Source organism: Pteropus medius, unplaced genomic scaffold, assembly GCF_902729225.1.
Source record: "Pteropus medius unplaced genomic scaffold, Ma_sr-lr_union100, whole genome shotgun sequence".
Taxonomy (NCBI): Eukaryota; Metazoa; Chordata; class Mammalia; order Chiroptera; family Pteropodidae; genus Pteropus; species Pteropus medius.
The window spans coordinates 21,752,848-21,769,363 of NW_024349800.1; the positions used below are offsets into that span (position 1 = coordinate 21,752,848).

A 16,516-nucleotide genomic window follows, 5' to 3' on the forward strand; every position below is an offset into this window, starting at 1 on the left:
GCCACCTGGGAGGAAAGGATCACAGAGTCCTTGGAAAGGAGGTTCCACCTCTTCCCAGCACAGTGCAGGAGGGGGCACTGGCTATACTCTTAGATAACTAACTTCATTTTGAAGACTTTTGCCAAAACAAAAGAAGCTAATCACAAAGTTAGCTGATATCCTCCATCGCTAGAAATTGGATTACCCTCAAAGCCTCAAATGGCTGTCTTTATTAAAATAAAAAAAAAAATGTAGGCTTAGCCCAAGTAGATTCCTGCAAGGTGTGCCTGGTGGTGGGTCTCCTCAGCCAGAGAAGGAGAGGCACATAAGATTAGCTGCAGCTCCTGGACAGAGGCATCAATACCAGTGGAACATGATGAGATCTTACAGGACAAACAAGAAATAAAACATTTCAGTGTATAGTAAGTACAATTAGCAATATAGTGGCTTTAAACACATCAACAAATTCTTTGATAGTCTTTTCTTCACAAGATGGAGCCTAATTTCTATTCCCTTGAGTGTAAACTGAATTTGGTGACTTGAGAAATAGTATGTGGTAGAAGTGAAGTAGCGTGACAACTATAGGCTGAGAGACTATAAAAGGCAATGTGGTTCCTTCCTTGCTCTTTCTTGGAGCACTGACTCTAGGGAAATCCAGCTGCCCTGTCAGGAGGACACTCCAGCAGTCATATGGAAAGGCTCATGTGACAAGAAACTGAGGCCTCCTACCAACAGCCAGGTGAATGAACCATTTTGGAAGCTGATCCTCTAGCCCCCGTCAAGCTCTCAGATGACTACAATCCCAAATGATACTTGATTATTATCTCAAGACACCTGAATCATCCAGCTAAGCCTCAAATTCCTAACCTAAAGAAACTGCATTTTCTGAGGTAATAGATGTTTGCCATTTTTAGCCACTAAGCTCTTAGATAATTTGTTATGTGGCAGCACAAATAGTGAGGTCTGAAAGCATTTACGTGGGGCATGAAGCCTCAGAAAAATGCTGTGCTAGTGTTTGGTAACCAGATTCCATCTTCAGCCTGGCACAGCCCCAGGACATACCTATTACATATGAAAGCAAGGGAGAAAATATATGGAATTATCAAATGGGTCTCAAATATAGGAAACACCATTTGTTCTTATTTGAAATGGTTAATAATCATACTGTGCATATATTATTATTGTGTTTTATATTTTCACACAATACTAAGAGACAACTTATTAGTCAACTGGCAGGCACCAAAAAAACCTCTGATATCAAATGTCCCAAGACTAAGAGAAGTGAATGTAAAATACTCAACCAAAGATGTCAACCCTTGTGGCAGAGAACTTCAGTACCTTTAATTCAGGCTTATTAGTCTGCTGGCAGACAGAACAAATCTTGAATCATCTGATTTACTAAGTCCTAGACTGACAACATCTCTCCATGTGCCAATATGTCTCTCTGTAGGTTAAAAAGTTAAGAGAATGCAAACAAGCAGTGTTTTGGAACCAAGGGATGTTATTCTCAAGCTTAAACTTCTTTACTCTCATCACATCTGCTTCCCAAAATATCAAAAATATCGAAAATCAGGAACTGTCAAAGGCAAATCAACTCAGATGTGCCTATTCCGAGACTAGCATGTCAATAGTGTTTATACCCCTTCTTACACCACATAGTCTAATTACCTCTGATTATATATTTAAGGAAACTTCTATGCACTGTAAACACTGCAAAAAACATACCCCTCGAGTTTATATTTCCTCCATCTGGCAGAGACTAGGTGCCCTAGTCAGCTAAAGTTCTTGATTAGGACACTTTACCTATGGGTTAATGGACAAGAAATAAACCACCACCATCCCTCATAAGCAACACCATACTTCTCTTTTATTGCCCATCTCACCATCTAAAAACCTCCAATCTAAGAGAGGGCATAATAGCAACTGAAAATCCAGACAGCACCTACACTACCAATAAGGCTTCCCTACAAACTGACTTGGGCACCGACGGTGCCATGATTCCTTGCCGGATTCAGGGGCAACTGCTAAGAGTGGAAAAACTACAGCTAAGAAAAAAGTGAGGAGGGCACTGACCCCAATATGGCCCTTTGTAGAGAACTGTTTGGTTTGGGGGTGTTTTTCCTTCCTTCCTTAGGTTGCTTTCCAGTGAGTCCTAAGGAATTCTTGCGATTTAGATTCTGACCTATTTTTCCCCGTGTTCCTGTCACCACAGTCTTAGAGTCAAGTGGTTTAAATTCCCAATAGGCAAAGTCCAACGATTTCAGCTTGGGCTTTTATTCCCAGAATAGACTAGGTTCAAAATCATCAAGTAAACAAAAACAGCATTCTTAGAGGGCTTCTCTCATGGGAGAGTTCATGATTGAAGAGTGGAGCCACTGGAGAAAGCTGGGGATCCCAGGGAGTTTAAGGAAAAGGCAAAATATCTTCAGAAAGATGTTATATTTTTTATACAGAGAGAGACTTTCCTTAGAGTCCTCTCAAACAGAGAAAAATGATTGTCATTTTTTCTAATATATAAATGATGCCTATGGTAAGCCCAGCAGTGAATTCAGTATTTCAAGAACACAATAAAAAAAAAAAAAAACAGACAACTGACACTAGTTCCCAAGGTGGTTTTAACTTCCACTCAGTTAGAATGAATTATCAAATCATATGCCTATGTGTTTGTACATTTACTCATTTATTAAGCATCTTTTACATTCCAGACACTATGCTAGGTATTATGTGAACACTGCTGAGCAAAGAAAAAGACATACCTGTATTCCTAAAGTTTATAGCCTAGAGAGGGAGACAGGAATTAAATGGATAAGTGAAGGGAGAAATAAAAAGATAAATGTAAATAACTGATAACTAGAAACATTTACATTAAAAATGATGAAACTGATTCAGTCGGGGAGGCCAAAGAAAGCTTCTATGAAGGAAGGCTGATTGAATTGAATTTTGAAGAAAGAATGATTTATCTTGTGGTTAAGGAGTCGGGGTAACAGACCAGATAAAGGAAAAGCATGTACAAAGGACCGGCGGCAGAAAAGGAGAACAGAACATTAAAAAAACTGAAAGAAGACCATTGTAGCTGCATCGCAAAGACCAAGAAGAAGCCTGGTGTCAGAGAAAGCTACAAAGATGAACAAAGGGCAGATCGCATAGGACCTTCTAGACCATGTATGCAAAGGATAAGCATACTATAATGCAAATGGGAATCTATTGAAGGTTTTAAGCAAAGAAGTGACACAATTAGATTTGGGGAGAGGGATGTTTTTAATTTTATTAAATTTATTGGTGTGACACTGGTTAATAAAATTATATAGGTTTCAAGTGTATAATTCTATAATACAACATCTGTATAGTGCATTGTGTATTCACCATCCAAAGTCATATTTTCTTCTGCTACCAGATATTTGACCCTTTTTACCTTTTTCTACCTCCTCCTACCCCTTTCCCTCTGGTAACCTCCACACTGTTGTCTGTGTCTATGAGTTCTGCCTTGTTTGTTGCTCTGTTTTATATTCCACATAAGAGTGAAATCATATGGTTCTTGACTTTTAACAGTACCCTTCCAGCTATAGCATAGAGAGTAGATGGTAGAAAATTCCAGGAAGGATATAAGAAGACCAGTTGGTGCTACTACAGTTGTTCAAGTGAGAGACAAGTGTTTGCACACATGGTCTGTGGGCCCATATGCCAATTATTGACCTTCAGTCTCTCAACCCCACACCTGCCTTTAAATACTCTGCTCTATTGTGAGCTAGAAGTCTGTGAATCTCATTTTCCAGGTTCCCTTGTCTACCACCTTTCTGTTAGGTTCTGTCAATCGGAGACACTGGCAGAGGCCGAAGGGTGGAAGAAAAAAAAAAGACTCCCAATTCTGTCTCTGACAGTGCGGCCACTGCCATCAGCTGCAGGTGACTGCTGTTGTAGCAACAAAGATGGGTGCTTCTGCAGTGCAGCAGCCTGGGCTGAGGTAACACCCTTCAGGAGTTGCAGGCCTGGTTAATGCAGCTTCTCTTCAACACATCCAGACTGAACTACCAAGTGTCCCCCCACAGCGCTGCAGAAGATGGAGCTTTATAGGCGTCACCCCAGGACACTGGCGGGTTCTTATATTTGGATATCACTCCTCTTCCTTTTGCCTCTTCCAGGCTCTCTCTCCCTTTCCTTTTTGCTCCTCCAGCCTTCTCCGCAAACTTATAACTAATTCCCTGTATTTAATTTCCTCAGTTTAAAATACCTAGAATGCTTGCCTTTTCCCTAACGAAACTTAGACTAAAACAGCTCCAAAATTAAAAGTTGGAACAAATTTACTAAATTCAACCTCCAACCTCTTGTTATTGAATCACCCTTCCTAACAGGCTACCTACTCAACCTTGTTCGGAGAATTTCATTGGCCCTAGCACCTCCAACACCAAAAGTTCCTTATGATTTCTAAATTGTGTTACCTTTGCCATGCTTCTTATAACCTTGTTTTACCCACTCAGCATTATCCAAATGAAACTGTATATAGTAGACCTCTGATAAGGTAGAACTGCTCTTGAAGAATTGAGAATCTAGGTTCCATTCTCTCCTGACCTACCAATCTCTCCACTACCATGGAGGGCCCAGAGGCACCTCCTCCAAACCGCTATTACTTTAGTGCACTAATTTCCTCATTATACATCATCGTCCTAGAACAGTGCACAGTGCTCACGATGGGGTATGAATGATACAGAGTTCAGTGAGATCACTCTGGATCCAAACACACTACAAAGATAATGCAAGCTAAGATTAAATCAGATTGGTGTTTGGCTTTTGTTTTGGGAGTTGCTGTTTTGTCCTTGGCTCATAATAATCAATAAAGGGATTTGGAACATACACAATATACTACAGTCCTAAGGAGAATTAAAGAAGAAAAAGGAAGAGGAAGAAGGAAAAGGCGAATAGAGCATGGTCCTGTACTAAAGGACCTTAAGAACTAGTTGGAGAAATTATATATAAACCCATGGAGAGATAAATCTTTGCAATTGGTAAATACTGAGGGTTATGTTAAGTAGTATAAGCAATGTATTGTATAGGCACTCAAGGTAGGAATGAATTGCTTAATTCAGGGACAAATAAGGAAAGCTTCAGCAAACAATAACAGTTGCTTAGTTTTTTAGCATGAACAAAACTTGAATATGTGGAAAAGTGTAGAAAAGGTATCTCTTCCTAAGAGAAGGATGTCATTCATTTATTCATTGATTTATTTTTCCAATATTTATTAAGTAACTCTATGTTCTCAGCACTGTGTTAAGACCTCAGGGGGAAAAAATGGTTGAAAGAACTAGTCAAGGATCTTCTTATCTAATAGGCAAAGATGTACAGGAAGGAAAATATGACTAATCAATCAATAAGTATTCATTAATTTTCTGTTACATGAACAAAAAAATTAAGTAGCTGGATTTTCAGCAGTGAATTCATTAAGGAAGAGTTGAAGAAGAGAATGGAAGCATAGCTTGGGACCACGGGGGAGAGGGGTCTTTAATGTCAGATTAATAATCTGGAGTTTTAACCTTTTGTTCTAATAACTGTGGCTATGTTACAAATTACTTTAAAATTGATTGCTGTAACACAGTCAATTATGCTCACAGTTTCTGTGGGTCAGGAATTCAGACAAAGCACAGTGCAGACAACTTGTCTTGGCTCCTCATGTCTGGGGCTCACCTAAAAGCCTTGAAAGCTGAGATGTGGAATCATATGAAGTCACATTCACTCACATTTCAGAAGCCAATGCTGATTGTCGGTTAGGTCTCAGTTCCTCTCCACAAGGGTCCCTCCAGATGGGCTAGTTCAGACTGCCTCACAGCATAGGGCTGAGTTCCAAGGGAAACCATTAAAAGAAATGGAGATGGAAATAGAGATGGAGATAGAGGGGGAGGGGAGAGAGGAAATGAGGGAAGAGAGAGAGGGAAGAAAGGAGGAGGGGAGGGAGAGAAGGAAGAAGGGAGGGAGGGAAATGAATGAGACAAACAGAAGTTGTATCCTTTTTATGACCTCACAATGGAAGTCACACGTATCATTTTCATACTATTTTTTGGTTGAAGCAATTATAGCCCCCTCCCACTTTAAAAGTGGAGACTTAACTTCTTAGTTAGAGTACTACTGTCACATGTAAGAAGAGCGTATGGGAGAAGTAGTAATCACTTGTAAGAAAAGAACAGAAGAAAGATGATTGATTGATTGATAGATAGATAGATAGATAGATAGATAGATAGATAGATAGATAGATTAGATTAGATAGATTTTTGAAAAACACCATCTGCTACACCTTTAGATAACACAGTCATTTCAATAGAAGAACAATCTGAGAAAAGCTGTATTTTATGAAGATTAATCTGACATCAACGGTAGCAGGTAGACAAAACATAGGAACGATGAAATTATCAAAGTAAAACTAAAGGAAAATTTGGTATTTTGGCCTCTTGTGTATAAAGTCCATTATTCTGAGTTTCATTCCTTTTCTGTCTCACTATTCTCTATTGGTAATCTTAATGCTGCATATTCTAAAATGTGTTCTGTGGAATATCAGTCCCAGAAGATTCTCCAACAAAAGAGGACCCTGTTTTTGAAAGGAGGTTGACACACAGCACACTTGGAAATCCTCCCTCTAGGAAATTCTCAGTGCTTCTTAACATATTAAAACCTCTCAGAAAGCCAGCTTAACATTGTTTTATCCAGACTGTCTCCAACCTTTTGACCACTTAACATACTTTTGCTTTTCACTAATTAATATCCTATGGAACTGGCCTAAAGGCCACTGTCCTGGCTGCCCCTGGGTGGAACAGTGAAAGGCCAGGCAACTAATCAAATCAATAAGTATTTATTAAATGCCTGATTAGAAATACTCTGAAAACATAGGAAACATGTATTACACTGATAATTTTATTCGAATGGAGTAAAATTTTAAAAAATAATAAAAGCAATGGAAACTTCAGAATTGTTCCAAGAAAGTCTAAGAAAGACCTCAATGAAATCATAAGATTTCCTTGAGAATTCAGATTTGGCCACTGGGGATGATTCTTGAATGTTTTCATACCTCTCAAACCCAAGCAAGGCTAAATTATTGGAAAACTTTTATTTTTAAATGAAAGATAAAAAAGTATTTCTCCTCCAATGATTGTTTTGTTGAGATGTGAACACTGCTTGCACACAAAGAACAATTTAAAAGGAAGTGTGCCACCAGCGAAGAACTCCAGGGACAGTGGAGTAAACTGCCAAGGTGAACGGGGGACCTTCCTATAAATCACCAGCGGCATCCCAATGGGGCTCCAGCTGGTAGAGGCGATGTTTTGGAAGGGCGAGGCTGTGTTGAGGGCTTGTCGGCGTAATTGACCACAGACAGAATCAGCAGCTTCCCTCTGTGAAAGCCTCCTTTCTTCTGACCTTTTTCCTTTCACCTTTCCCTCTCTCTTCTCTCCAAGATCCCTCCTTCTGTCCTTCCCAATGAATATTTCTGTCTGAAGACGGTAAACCCATTCGAACAGATCTCCTTAATATCTCCGGGCCTGCCATGTGCCAAGCTAAATTCTAGAATTCAGGTTGCTATTGCTAGGTAAAAAAAAAATTAATTAAAACTATTGAAAATTAATTCTATAACTGCTTTTCAATCTCATAGAAGATTCCTGATCTCCCCATTTGGCCTCGGGCTTTATATCCCTCTTAGCCTCGCCTCTGACAGCCTGAACTCTGTGCTTGATCTTCAAACTACCTACCCACCTATGGTCTCACTGCTTCTGCATCTTTATCCTTTCTTCCAAATCTATTCTTAAAAAATATTATCTTCAGTTCAATGCAAGAATCAATCTCTTCTACCCCCACATACAGCACAACAAGAATGATTAAAGCCACTGATCCCAGATGCACAGGGGCCAAAGCTCCTTCCTCCAGTACCTACCTTCGTCCTTGGTCCCCCCATTTACCTCAGTGACTGCGCCAAAATTCCCCACTCTCCTTACCACCTATACAACACTTACCATACACCCTGAGTCTTAAGGGAGATTGAGCTCTCCTTCAGGAAATCAGAGCCATTAAATGGAATTTCCGCAATTCTACATCCATGTGCATCTACTCTAATTTCATACTACTCTATCCTTTGCCAATTAGGTTCTTGCCACACTTGTCTTTCTGAGTCCAATCATATCTCAGGCCCTTTGCTCCAGCTGCTCTCTCTGGTTGGAATTCTCCTCTGATCTCTACAGGCTGGCTCCTCTGCGGTATTCAGATATTTGCTTAAATGTCTTCTCAATGAAGTTGCTTCAAATCAATCCATACAAAATAGTCAGCGAGGCCTTCTGTCAATTCACCCAAAATCCTCTGCATAGCTCTTAGTAAATATTATCTGATATTTACTTGTGTGTCATTTGTCTGCTACCTTAAATGGAAACTCCAGGAGAGAAGGTATCTTTCAGTTGTATTCACTGCTCTGTCTCCAGCTCCTGTAACTGTGCCACAAAGTTAATGCTCACCAAGTGCATCTCGAATGAAGTAATGAAATAATCACTTGGCAAGTATGAGTGTGCACACACTACTAAGGAAGTGTGGCAGATGTCAGGGCAGTGTTGAGTAACCATTTGAGATGTGTCCTCATGAATCTAAGGCGTGGCCAGGTATTATTCTCCTGCTTGTCCACTTGCTTGGGTGCAGGTATGGAGTAGACAGATAGATGGTATGAAACATGGTTGGGGGTTTCCCAGATGAGTATCATGGAGAGAGAGAGAGAAACCAGGGACAAGGTCTTTACAAAAGTGAGTTTTTAATGTTGGATTGCGGAATCTGTGCTGGTAGAGGAAGTAATTAGGATAGAAGGAGAGGGTAGAAAAGAAAAAAGTGGTATAGGGACAAATAAAGTAGGGGTCTAGAGGAGGATAAAAAGCTGAGAGGTCAGAAGGTGTTGCTCACAGAATGGCAGGTTTGACAAACAGCTTCCAGAGTAGCCACAATTATTGGGGTGGGGGGGGAGGAGGAGGAGGGAGGAGGAGGAGGAGGAGGGAGGAGGAGGGAGGAAGGAAGGAAGGAAGGAAGGAAGGAAGGAAGGAAGGAAGGAAGCTGAAGGAAGGAAGAAGGAAGGAAGGAAAGAAGGAAGTTAGTTAGTTAGTTCTAACCTCAGAGTGGAACATTTACAAGCCAATAATTCTTCCCCTGCCCATGACTGACCATCTGGTGACACACTTCCTGTGCATTTTCATGCCCAAAGAATCTCTGTCCCTTGTTTTGTCTTGGGTTATATCACCAAAGGCTCTTTCTGCTTGTCTAACTTTGGAACATGCCAGGCTCCACCTAGAAAATGAAACAATAGAAAGAAAAAATAAATGGCATACTATGGGGTTTCCATTAAGATGAAGGTTATTTGTCACCTTCTTAAGGAAGCTTCTCCCTGATACCTCTCTCTACTCCCTAATCAGGATTAGAGAATTTTGCTTATGCATCGAAACATTCAGGATATTTCTTTATCATGCCCTGCTCCATTGCTTCAAAACATCTATGTATGGCTCTGTTTTCCCCACTAGACTTTGAGTCATGTGAGGGCAGGACAATATTTCACTCATCTTTGTTTCCCAGCACTAAGCCTAGGGCTCAGCACATAGAAGACAATAATTAACCATGTTGAATAATTGAATGGATAAACAAGTGTATAAAATATTCCAGAGAACAGCAGACTGGCACGAATGCTATATTAACACATGCCAGGCAGAATCCCAGGGCATTTGGTCTCCTGTAAGCACCAGGAGTCACAGTGCTTCCCACACACCCCTGCCCTACAGCACTCACCCTGCACACCACTGAGTGTTAGACAGAGATGAAAGGCCCCTCTGAGATGATCTGGACAAACATGGACACAGAGGTCACCTCTAAAAAACTTTGAGTCCTTTGGCATAGATGATCTATAAACACAGGTATTATTGATGAACTGATATTTGCTCAGTTCCCAAAGGTCCTTGGGGAAAATAAACTCGAGGAAAGTTCAAAGTATGATTTACCTCAATGGGAGGCAGCCCCATTTGTTTCTCTAGAAATAGGTCTCCTGCTCCTACTTGAAGTTTGACTTATAATTGCCAAATTATTACTTCCAGTTATGAGCATTTATTGTAAAAACTAATGAGGTGCCTCCAAAAAAAATATTTTCACAACTTGCTTTTAAACATTCTGAGAAGTTCTTTCCTGGAAGCTACAATTGGGGTCTTTGTGAGAGAACTTGCCCCCTGCCTTGACCAGCATGCCTGGCCAGCTTCATGCTGACGGGGCACTGGCCCTTCCACCAGGGAGATCATCTTCTTCCCGGGCCTGAAATGAATCCTAGGAAAGGCAGAGCCAGCAAGCCTCGCTGTTCTCAGGAAATACAGCCTCTGCTACAATCCCTGGGATAAAGATGAGTGGTCATGTCAAGTTGGGTTGGCCCTCTTAGAGCTTGTAGCCAACTGAGGATGCTTTCCAGAAATCTCTTCCCGACAAGGGTACCCACTCTCCATTGTACGGTGAAAGCCTAGGCCAAAAACTAGAAATGTGTGCTCTAATGTTTCCCAACCCAGAAGTGGAAATGTTAGCAAAACCTAGGGAACTTTTAAAAAATGTACGTCTAGATTCCCTCCCAAAGATTCCAATACACCTTCTTCTCATGCTGATAACCACGGATACAGTAATCCCCTCATCACTTCCCGAGTTTCAACCTCGATCTGAAAATATTAATAGAAATTTCCATAAACAAACAAGCCACAGTCCTGAGTAGCTCGATGAAATCTCATGCAGTCCTACTCCCTCCTGCCCTGGACATGAATCATCCCTTTGTCCAGCATCTCCATACTGTATACACCCGCTGCCCATTAGTCACTTAGTAGCCATCTGGGTTATCATATCAGCTGTCACAGTACTTGTATTCAAGTCACCCTTATTTTATTTAATAACTATCCCAAAGCACAAAAGTAGTGATGCTGGCAATTCAGATATGCCAAGGAGAAATGGTAAAGTGCTTCCTTTAGTAGAAAAGTGAAAGTTCTCAACTTAATAAGGAAAGAAAAAATAGCACATGCTGAGGTTGCTGAGAGTTGTGGTAAAAATGAATCTTCTATCTGTGAAATCGTAAAGAAGGGGAAAGAAAATTCATGCTAGTTTTGCTGTCACACCTCAAACTGAAAACACATATATCATCACGAAGGCATTGCATCATCTCACATCATCACAAGAAGGGTGAGTATAGTACAATAAGATACTTCGAGAGAGACCACATTCACATAACTTTTATTATAGTATATTGTTACAATTATTCTAACTTGTTATTAGTTTCTGTTGTTAATCTCTTCCTGTGGCTAATTTGTAAATTAAACTTCATCATAGGTATGTACATGTAGGAAAAAAAAATGCAGTATATCTAGGGTTCAGTACTCTCTGCGGTTTCAGGCATCCACAGCGGGTCTTGGAACATATTCCCCACAGATAAGAAGGTCTACTGTATTCTGTTATGTTTCTGTTATATTTATCATGCTAATATGGAGTGAAATAAAAGAATTTTAAATTATTGTAAAGTTGACGGTGTGCACAGTAAAGGCAGGAAATCACTCTGATTAGTGAGAGATGACAAGGAAGTTGTATCCATGGGTCAACTCCAGTCGTCGGCAGTCACTGCCATGAATTGAGAAGGGCACTGGGGCTGTATCCAAATGTAACATAAAAAATATACCAAGTCAAATTATTGATGTCTGCCACAGGTTAGGGAAGGGACAATGATGGCACATGTACCACATATTTGCCTTCACATCCTAGATTCTCTACAAAGCCAAAAACAAGACTCAGGTCTCCAGCCTCTTTGCATTCCAAGTAAAATCCCTTCCATAAAGCCAGAAACAAGTTCAGGTGATGCGTCTGCTCAACAGTGCTTATTTAAAGATGTAATGGATAGGGTTGGGATGAAATTTTAAAAAGGAAGTCAAACCATGTACTTCCTGGAAACAGACTCCAAATGTCAAGCAGAAAATATCCTTACAATGAGGAAAAAGAAGGTTTTCTAGAAGCACAGCTATGATGTATGAGAAAGCGTTAGCAAAATGATGTCTGCCAGTTCACAGTATTTTCTTTGCATTGCTCAAGGGTAAAGTGAAAGATAACAACAGTGTTTTGAACATGTTTAGATGTTTTGTTACCAGAGGGAGCTGCCGAAAGCCTGAATTCTCTGAAATGGAAAGGAAAGAACAAAAAAGCACGCTGTGCATTTTGCTTACTGTCAGTTACTTCATAGCATTTCTTAAACACCTGAGGCGTGACTTGGTAGGGAGGGGTTGGTAGATGAAGGCGGTTTTCAGATTTTTTAAAAAAGTGCCTTCGAATAAAGGTTTCTGGGGACACCCCAAGGTCAATGTCAGACACTGGTCCACTGAGGTTTTAGCTCATTCTGAGTTGGCTGGACCAGTGGGTGCCCAACGGCACCCACCTTTTCCCCAGGTCAACACCTCTGAGGACCCATCCTTTCCAGCATCCCCCTTAGCATTTAGCAACTTTTCTGTGTAAATTCACACCCACACCAGCATCTCTCTTAGGTGCACTGGTGTGTATTAACTGGCAGCTCTGATCTGTGGCATGAGAGCGAGACAATTCACTTGGACTAAGGTAGTCTGAGTCAAGACGCAGCCCTGGGCACTCTACCTAGTCATTTAATCGCCTGCACTCAGTTGCTTCATCTGAAAGTAAGGATATCAACATCTTCAACAGGGCTGTTGTGTGAGAACGGAATGACATGTTAAAGCACTGTGTACATTAAAAAGCAAATGTAAAGCATCCAACGCCAAATTTCCCCAGCCCATTGACTACAATCTCAGCTCCAACATTATCTCTTGACCGCACTACAAAAATGACTTCCCTTCTCCTACTCTATCACCTTTCCCTGCTTCTTTTTTTACTGCTTACTACTCCCTGACGTTATATTATAATTTACATAGTTAATTGGTTATTTACTTATTGTCTTTCTCTTCCACCAGAAATCCATGGTCAAGGACTTCTGTCTTGTCATCTACTATGATTCCATGCTCCAGAACTGAACCTGACCTATTGGGCACTTAATAAATATTTTTTGAATAGATGAGTAGCTCTTTTCACCCCACACCAACTAGTTGATGAGGACAGGGGCAAATAACTCTTCTTGATAGACCATCTCCCAGCTAACCACCAGAAAAAAAGGAGACATCTACTCAAAGACAAAAACGGTTTTATTTAACTCTAAAATATCTGGGACATTTTCATGTAACAAGGAAGCATGATAGAAAATTCACCTGAATAAATCCTAAAATGAATAGATTTTAGCGTGCCACTATAAAATCAAAGAAATTTCTCCCTAGGAAGAAAAGCGGGGAAAAAAAATTTTTTTTAAGTAGAACCCACTCTGTTTGTAAGTTTGTTACAGAAGGGAAAATTCACCAAGAACAAAATTAACTCAGATCAAGTTCAATTTGAATAATGGCTGAACTCTTATAATATTTGAAGCTGGCCTCGACTGTTCCCTATAGATGTCAGCCTCATAGAAATAGCCCTCTAGAAACCAAAAAACATGACATCAAGCAGCCTGCTAATCACTTGCTGATGTGAACTACTTCTTACTCACGCCCAGGAAATAACTCCATAGTGCCAAGGCCCATTAAAAGTCTTCATAATGTCCCATCAGCCATTTTAAGAGTTCATAATTAAGTATGCTCAGCTTAGATAGCAAATAAATTTTAGTCAGGGAACTTGGAAAACAAAACAGTACAAATAACAATGAAGGACAGTTATCTTCGGAAACCACTAGGCCAATGATTACCTTGTAACTGGCTTACCACAATTGTTTTTTCCTTTTTAAAACTGTCTGTATGATTTTTTTTTCCTTTCCACAATTGTTTTTTCCTTTTTAAAACTGTCTGTATGATTTTACTGTGTGGGCCATGTTCAAGAGCATTGTGCTAGGCAAGAATTTAGTCAATTTTCTACAAAACTCAAAACCATTCCCTCCGTTGAGAGGAGCGACAGCTATTGCTTCACGTTTCTTATTTTAAGTAAATGTTTCAGGATTCTAAAGAATCTGTTTGAATTGCTCCTGAAATATTCACCAAGCTCTATCACAATTCTTAGAGAAGTGCCCATCCTTAAGTATTGATCCTGGCAGACATGAGAATAGAAATGGAGAGGATGAAAACAAGTGTCATATTTGTACTGGCTCAAAGGCAATGCAGAGGCAAAGCTCCTCTTGGGATAAGCCTAAACCATTACAATATATCCACAGTCCTCTAATTGGATCTTCATTTCCCCTGATAGTCCCTCAAAGCCCATCCCTTCTCACACCCGCAATATCACCGCATGAGACATCAATGCATCACTGGCTCTGCATTTCCATTTCCAGACCTCTCCAAAGGACACACTAAACAGGATCTCTTCTCTTGAAATCCACACTTCCTATTTACACCAAACTATCTCTACTATGATCATCACTGTCTACTGACACCAGGAGATCCTGCTTTGCTAACCTCAACTTTTGGCTTATGGTTCTTCTCATGAAGAAGCACAGGTCTCGGATAAGACTCAGATTCACAGCCTACCTCCAGCACGTGCTATGTGGGAGACCTTGGGCCACCCTGAGAGGCTTCGGCTTCTCATCCATAAAATTTAGAGGGCTACCATCACAGGGCTGCTGTGAGGATTAAATGCCATAACAGATATAAAAAAAACTTTTGCATACTGTCTGGCATATAATAGGCCCTCAGCAAACAGTGGTCCCTTCCCTTCCTTTCTGCCCCCTGCCTTTATCTCTGGTGAGTTCAGAGTCCATAGTGATAGATTTCAGCACTGATTTACCACCACCCAGACCTATGGAACTTCAAAAACTTCATCCCCATTCTATTTCAATACCTTCTCAGCCATACCCTCAGATATCACAATACTGGAAACTACCACAGCTAAAAAGGCCAAAACTCTGAAATTCCCTTCTCCTAATAGTCCTTGCTTCCCCGCATGTCCACTTCTACTAAATAAATTACTTATCATGCCAGCCAACCATTCACCCTCTCCCTACTTTCTGAGACCAGGTCCTCACATCTACCTACCTACCACTCATCCTACTGCCCGGGCCAGATCGCATGCCAGGCATTTCAGCCTCCTTCCTTGCAAGCATCCTAGAGTCCCTTAACTCCTTGATCTCCTGCTGAAACTGCCTTGCCACTCTAGCTCCTGGGAACACTCACCATCTATTTCATCTGATAAAATTCTCAAAGCACACAGATTGGATTCACTTTCATTGCTGCTTCACTCTAGCTGAACCTCACTACTGATGAATCTCCTCCATTGGCTCTTCTAAACTCCACTTATAGCCCATTCTCATCCACAACCTTCTAAGTCCCAGCAGTGGCATTGCCTCCTGCGTGTGGACACATTCAAGTTAATAAGACAGGAGCTATCACGGCATCTCTCTAAATGGACCTGCTCACTTAAGAGTCTCTGGTGAACTCTAATAGCCACATTCTCAACCACTTCCCAGCACTTGATCCTATCGCTTGCCACTTTCTTCTTGAAGCTCTCTTTCCTTGTCATCTTTTACACTGTACTTAATTCTCCTGTGTCTTTCCTCATCGGTTCACTTCCTCCTCCAAACCCTAAAAGCATAAATTCCCACCATTCTGAACCACAGGCCTTAGGCTTCTGCCCTCGATGCTCTCATTGGAAATCTCATTCATCCCTACAACTTTTGCCATTACTCTAAGAAATCACTTCAAAATTCAATGTCTTCAATTCTGCCAAACACTCCAAAGGATTCCATCAATATATTCCATGGGCACCTCAAATGCAACATCATTAAAATTTATCTTGATCCTTTCTCCCACTATCTTTCTCCTATTTCTATTGTAACACTACCAATCTTCCATTCATTCAATCATTCTTTACTCCACTTCTTTCCTTGACAATCCAATCATGCCAAATTACACCAATTCTAATGCTTGAATCCATCACTGCCTCCTATTCCCATTTGTACTTCTCTGCTTTGGAACTCTCACCTGAAATATTATAAGAGCTTTATAACTGCTTTTCCTTCCTCCTAAATCCAAGATTTCCCACCACTAGATTAAGTGGTGAACAAATTAAATCTAAATCAGAGTTTAGCTTGGAATTTTAGAATCTCCATGATCTGGCCACAACCTAGTCTTCCAGCTTAATCATTCTCTACTCTTCTCTATGGACCTTAAACCAATCTATAATTGTCCTCCAGTTCACTGTTTCCCAAACATATGCTTACATTTCCTGCTCTGTATTTTTGCTCTCATCATTCATCCCATCCCATTTTGTTCTCATCATATCATTTCCCCAAATGCCTGGACAGGAAAAAAATTTTATGCATTCTTCTAGGCTCTGCTCAAATGTCATACACATCCTGAAGCCTTCTCTGACCCACCATCGAACATGATCTCATCTCTTCCTGAGAAGAACACTTTGTCCTTCCATTGCTTACAAGATTTAAAACATTCTGTATGACTTTCTAATGTCTGCTGCGTGTGGGAGTGTCACTCTCAGGAACAGACTCTCC

At 40.6% G+C, this 16,516-nt stretch overlaps 1 pseudogene; it reads left to right on the forward strand.

The window, feature by feature from the left end:
* The first annotated feature begins 4,565 nt into the window (after positions 1-4,565).
* Positions 4,566-16,516, forward strand: part of LOC120622144 (40S ribosomal protein S3a-like) — a 45,708-nt pseudogene continuing 33,757 nt past the window's right edge.